Here is a 7123-nt window from a genome sequence, read left to right on the forward strand (position 1 = left end):
TGTTGTATAAAATATAACATTCAAATTAACTTGAAATGATATTATATTTCCATCTCAAGAAGAAGCGTTGATTCACCAGCCACTGGGTAAGAAATGAGGACACATTTCCTGCTGGGATTTCAACTATTGTCATTGCTTTTCAACACAGTAAGTATCTATTTTCCATTTTATGTTTTAGTTAAAAAAAATTATTGTTCGGCTAGACTTTATTTTTGTAAGCAGAAGAAGTTAGTTTTAAGTAATTTTTTAGCTAAATATTTAAAAGGAAAAAACTATAAATAGTCATGGGAATGCTAATTCGTTTCTTGAATTTGTTGAGGGTTCATTGTATGTTTTAGCGATGATGATGTTAATTATTATTACTTTTTTGGTATCATCCAATAATTTATTAATAATCTCTTATATTTTTATGTTCAGGTTTCTCAGCAGCCGAATCAAAACGGTATGTAATACTCTTCTACTAGAAAAGTATTTTTGTTAACAATAGCTTTGAAAGTAAGTGTTCTCTCACAAATTGCTAATTATAACAAAAATTCTTATAATTGCTTTAAGACCTAATTGCTGGATGTCTTGCACACAATTATTCAAAACCATAGCTATGCACTATCCATATATTCCTTGATCATAATATAAAGTGATTTCCTTTCCTTCAATACTTCCCTAAAGTTGGAGTATGAATGTCAAGAACTCAAAATTTTCTATGTTGTTAGTGAAAAACAACTTATTCCAATGATTTAGTAAATAACCACCTATTTAGATTATCTCAATTTTCCCACTTAAATTATTTTTGTTATACTGTTTGGTAATCCATCTCAATGTATTTTGTTCATTCGTGGTACATTGGGTTAACAGCAACATGTAGACTCTAGCACTAATACTTCAAGTATAGACATTCATATGATGAAGTCCACAATTTCGATCTCTCTCCTTTGTATAAATCACACCATGATAGAGAAACTACAATTTCACTAGAATAATCAGGTCTATTTTTCTTCATCAGTGGAGCTGAAGAACATTGTCAGAAGGGTCAACCGCTAGAGGTTATGGTTCTGTCCGATAAACATGGCTCCAGCCACCAATCTACAGTGCAGGCACCTTCTCCTCATCATAATCGTCACAACTACCATGCACCGGCGCCAGCCCCGACTAACGGTGGTACTGGTCTAAAGGCGGCGGTGGGGTCTATTTGTGGCACTACTGCGGTGGGAAGTTTGGTTTCGTTGTGTAGACATTTTTTATTATTCATGGGTTGTAACGTTAAGCTACATTTTATTTTTATTATTCTTTTTATTATAATAATTCAAAATTAATTGAAGAAAAACCCTAAACCCTATAACCCAAAATCTGCCTAGAAATGCCTAAAAATTAGTCTACGTCCCTGCCGTGGTCATGACACGTCCCGGACTTGGCCTGCACACCAAGTCCCAGAAATTGCCTAGAAATGCCTGAAAATTAGGCTGCGTCTCTTTAGCGGCTAGGATGTGTCCCGAACTTGGCCAACACACTATGTCCACAAACTGCCTAGAAATGCCTGAAAATCAGGTTGCGTCCGTACCTGGCCAGGAGACGACCTGGAAATGGCTTGTACATCGTCCCCAAAAACTACTCAGAATTACCTAAAAATCAAGCTCCATCCTTGCCATGGCCCTAACACATCCTTGACATGACCTACACACCGTGACCCAGAAACTAACAATAAATGCCTGAAAATTAGGCTGCGTCTAGGACAAGGCTTGCACACCGTGCCAAAAAACTTCTAAAAATGCTTGAAAATCAAGCTGCGACCCCGCTGCGGCCCGGATGCATTCCGAACGTGGCCTGCACATCGTATCCCAGAAACTGCCTAGAAATGCTTGAAAACTAGGCTGCGTCCCTGCCACATCCTGGACATGGTCTGTACACCGTGTCCCAGAAACTACCCACAAATGCCTGGAAATCAGGCTGCATCCCTGCAGTAGCCCTGACGCGTCCCGAACATTGCCTGCACACCGTGTCCAAGAAAATGCGTAGAAATACGTGAAAATTAGGGTGTGTCCCTGTAGCATCCTGGACATGGCCTGCACACTGTGACCCAGAAACTATTTAGAAATAATTGAAAATCAGGCTACGTCCCTACCACGACAGGACGCGTCCCGGACATGGCTTGCACATAGTGCCCCAAAACTGCCCATAAATGACTGAAAATCAAGCGGCGTCCTTGTCGTATCCTGGACTTGCCTGCATAACGTGTCCCAAAAACTATCCAGACATGCCTAGAAATCAGGTTGCGTTTCTGCCACGATCAGGACGCTCCCGGATATGGCATGTACACCATGCCCAAAAATTGCCCTGAAATACTTGAAAATCAGGCACCATCCCTATCGTAGCTCGGACGCGTCCTGGACATAACCTGCACACTGTGACCGAGAAACTACCTTGAAATGCCTAAAAATTAGGCTACATCCCAAACATGGCCCGAACACAGTGCCCAGAAACTGTCGAAAAATGCCTGAAAATGAGGGTGTGTCCCTGTCGTGGCCATGACTTTTCCCGAATATGGCATGTACACCGTGTCCCAGAAACTGCCCAGAATGCTTGGAAACGTGCTTGCGCCCCTGACATAGCCTGCACACCATGCTTCTTTCGTTTGGTTGATAATCTGCTTGCGTTCCTAACGTGGTCGGGAAGCATCCCGAACATTGCCTGCATACCAAGCCCACAAACTGCCTAGAAATGCCTAAAAATAAGGTTGTGTCCCTACCGCAGCCAGGACGTGTCCCTGACGTGGCCTGCACACGATGCCCACAAACTGCCTAGAAATTCCTGAAAATCAGGTTACGTCCCTGCCGCAGCTAGGACGTGTCCCGAACATGGCTTGCACACTGTGTCCCAGAAACTGCAAACCAGACGCATGACACGATCGATGTCTATGTACTATCACCCAAAGATTTATCCTCGGGAATACCCTTGAGTATTATTCACTAGTTTTTTAGACATATTTCGTTTAATGTCATTTGCGCTTCATTTGAGACATTTGTAATTTTTTTCACTTACAAGAAGTCAGGTTTATGTCGCCCTCCTTTATGTGTATTCTCATTTCCTATATTATAAAATAAGCCACACTAGTGGTATTTCCCAAAAAAAAAAAAAAAAACCCAAACCCTAAGAAAACCCTAAAGCCATAACCCTAAAAACTAGATAGAAAATTTCACAGAATTCTCCAAAAATATTTGTATTCCATGGCTTGGCTTTATAAAATGTCTCAAATGTAAGGCCTTTTATAGGTACAAAGGATCCCAAATACATTATATGAACTTAATAGACTAATTAATGACTTTTCCTACGTACTATGAATAATATGATACAAAGAAACATTTGGATACATGATTTAAATAAATGCATGAATATTAAATAAACTAATTCATGTATCAAATTTAATTTTTTTCATTATTCATGAGTCATGTTTAATTTTCAACATTCAGAAACCGAGAACTAAGCATGGGCTAATTCGGTTTCCTCTTTGAATTTTCAATTTTAAGTTTCAAATAGAAAATCATTTTGATTTTTCATTCTGAAATACTATTTCTTAAAATAAAAGATTACATTTGATTTAAAATTTTGAAAATTTATTTCATGGATTTTTTTATTCAGTAAAATGTATTCGCATTCTATTTTTTTATGCTGTATAAAATACAACATTCAAATTAACTTGAATTGATATTATATTTCCAGCTCAAGAAGAAGCGTTGATTCACCAGCCACTGGGTAAGAAAGGAGGACACATTTCCTACTAGGATTTCAACTATTGTCATTGTTTTTCAACACAGTGAGTACCTATTTTCCATTTTATGTTTTAGTTAAAAAAAATTATTGTTTTGCTAGACTTTATTTTTGCAAGCAGAAGAAGTTAGTTTTAAGTAATTTTTTAGCTAAATATTTAAAAAAAGAAAGAAAAAAGGAAAAAATAATAAATAGTCATGGGAATGCTAATTCCTTTTTGAATTTGTTGAGGGTTCATTGTATGTCTTAGTGATGATGTTGTTAATTATTATAGCTTTTTTGCTATCATCCAATAATATATTAATAATCTCTTATATTTTCATGTTCAAGTTACTCAGCAGCTGAGTCAAAACGGTATGTAACAATCTTCTACTAGAAAAGTATTTTTGTTAATAGTAGCTTCGAAAGTCAGTGTTCTCTCACAAATTGCCAATTATAACAAGAATTCTTATAATTGCTTGAAGACATAATTGCTAGATGTCTTGCACACAATTATTCAAAGCCACAGCTATGCACTATGCATATATTCCTTGATCATAATATAAAGTGATTTCCTTTCCTTCATTACTTTCCTAAAGTCGGAGTGTGAATGTCAAGAACTCAAAATTTTCTAAGTTGTCAGTCAAAAACAACTTATTCCAATGATTTAATAAATAACCACCTATTTGTTGTCCCATTTCATTGTAGATTATCTCAATTTCCCCACTTTAAATTTTTTTCTTGTATTGTGTGGTAATCCAACTCAATGTATTTTGTTCATTCGTGGTACATTGGGTTAACAGCAACATGCAGACTCTAGGACTAATACTTCAAGTATAGACATTCATATGATGAAGTCTTCAATTTCGATCCCTCTCCTTTGTATAAATCCTTTAGCAATAAGTCAAGCCTCACAAACTTGTAAGGTGCTATAAGAATAGTATTTAATTTTGAAGACCCATTGTCCATGCACACCGTGTCCCAGAAATTGCCTAGAATTGTCCAAAAATTAGGCTGCATCCCTACAGTAGCCCTGTGCGTCCCAAACACTGCCTGCACATTGTGTCCAATGAATTGTCTAGAAATACGTGAAAATCAGGATGTATCCCTGTAGCATCCTAGACATGGCCTGCACATCGTGTCCCAAAAATTGCCTAGAAATGCCTGGAAACCAGGCTACATCCCTGCCGCCCTATCGCGACCCAGACATTGCTTGCACATCGTGTTCCAAAAATTGCCAAAAATACCAGAAAGTTAGGATACGTTCCTGTTGCATCCTGGAGATGGCCTGCACACCTTGTCCCAGAAACTGCAAAAAAATGCCTGAAAATCAGTCTTCGTCCCTGTTGTGGCCATGACGCGTCTCGGACATGGCCTACACATAAAGTCCCAGAAATTGTTAAGAAATGCCAAAAAATCAGGCTACGTCCCTACCACGGCCAGGACGCGTCCCAAACATGGCTTGCACATCGTGTCCCAAAAACTGCCTAGAAATGCTTGAAAATCAGGCTGCATCCCTGTAGCAGTCTCGACGCGTCCTGGACATTGCCTGCACAACGTGTCTAAGAAATTGACTAGAAAAATGTGAAAATCAGATGTGTCCCAGTAGCATCCTAGACATGGCCAGTACATCGTGTCCCAAAAACTGCCTAGAAATGTCTGGAAACCAGGCCCTATCCTTGCCGCGGCCCAGACGCGACCCGAATATTGCCTGCACACCGTGTTCCGAAAATTGCATAAAAATAACTGAAAGTCAGGATACGTCCCTATCGTAACTTAGAGATGGCCTGCACACCGTATCCCAGAATTACCAAAAATTGCCTAAAAATTAGGCTCCATCCCTGTCGTGGTCATGACGCGTCTCGAACATGACTTGCACATCGAGTCCTAGAAATTGTCAAGAAGTACCAAAAAATTAGGCTGCATCTAGGACATGGCCTACACACCGTGTCCAAAAACTTCCCAGAAATGCCAGAAAATTAAGCCACGTCCCGAACATGGCCTGCACATCGTGTCCCAGAAACTGCCCAGAAATGCTTGAAAATCAGGTTGTGTCCCTATCGCATCCTGGACATGGCATGCACACCGTGTCCCAAAAACTACCTAGAAATGTCTGAAAATCAAGCTGCATCCCTGCAGCAGCCCTAATACGTCCCGGACACTGCCTGCACATCGTGTCTAAGAAATTGACTAGAAATTTGTGAAAATCAGGATGTATCCCTATAGCATCCTAGACATGGCCTGCACATCATTTCATGAAAATTGCCTAGAAATGCCTAAAAACAAGGCTGTATCCCTGTCGCGGCCCTGACGCGTCCCGAACGTTGATTGCACATCGTGTTCTAGAAACTGCCAAAAAATATCTGAAAGTCAAGATACGTCCATGTCGCATCCTGGAGATGGCCTGCACACCGTGTCCCAGAAACTGAAAAATATGCCTAAAAATCAGTCTCCGTCCCTGTTGTGGCCATGACACGTCCCGGACATGGCCTGTACATCAAGTCCCAGAAATTATCAAAAATGCCAAAAAATCAGGCTGCGTCCCTATAGCGGCCAAGATGCGTCCCAAACATGGTCTGCACACCGTACCCACAAATTGTGTACAAATGCCTAAAAATCAGGCTGTGCCCTGTACTACGAAAGGAGGCGTCCCGAACGTGGCCTGCATACGGTGCCCAAAAACTTCCCAAAAATGCCTGAAAATTAGGCTGCGTCCCTGTCGTGGCTCGGACGTGTCCCTGTCATGGCTTGCACACCATGTCGTAGAAACTGCCTAGAAATGCTTGGAAATCAGGTTGCATCCTTGCCGCGGCCCAGATGCATCTTGGACAATGCCTGCACACCGTGCCCTAGAAACTGCATAGAAATACATGAAAATAAGGATACATCTCTGTCGCATCCTGGTCATGGCTTGCACACTGTAACCCAGAAACTGCCTAGAAATGATTGAAAATCAGGCTACATCCCTACCGCGATAGGACGTGTCCGAGACATGGCTTGCACACAATGCCCAAAAGCTGCCCATAAATGCCTGAAAATCAAGTAGCGTCCCCACCTTGGCCATGTCACTTTTCTGGACATGCCCTGCACACCGAGTCCTAGAAATTGCCTAGAAATGCCTGAAAATTAGGTTGCATCCCTACCGCGAGCAAGAAGCGTCTCGGACATGGCATGCACATTGTGCCCACAAATTACCATGAAATACCTGAAAATCAGGCTATGTCCCTACCGCGGCCAGGACGCATCCCTGACATGGCCTACACATCATGCCCAAAAGTGCCTAAAAATTAGGCTACGTCCATGCTGTGTTCCGGACATGGCTCGTACAATGTGTCCCAGAAACTACCTAGAAATGCTTGAAAATTAGGTTGGGTGCCTGCCGCAA

Source organism: Olea europaea, unplaced genomic scaffold (genome assembly GCF_002742605.1).
Source record: "Olea europaea var. sylvestris unplaced genomic scaffold, O_europaea_v1 scaffold1356, whole genome shotgun sequence".
Classification (NCBI taxonomy): domain Eukaryota; kingdom Viridiplantae; phylum Streptophyta; class Magnoliopsida; order Lamiales; family Oleaceae; genus Olea; species Olea europaea.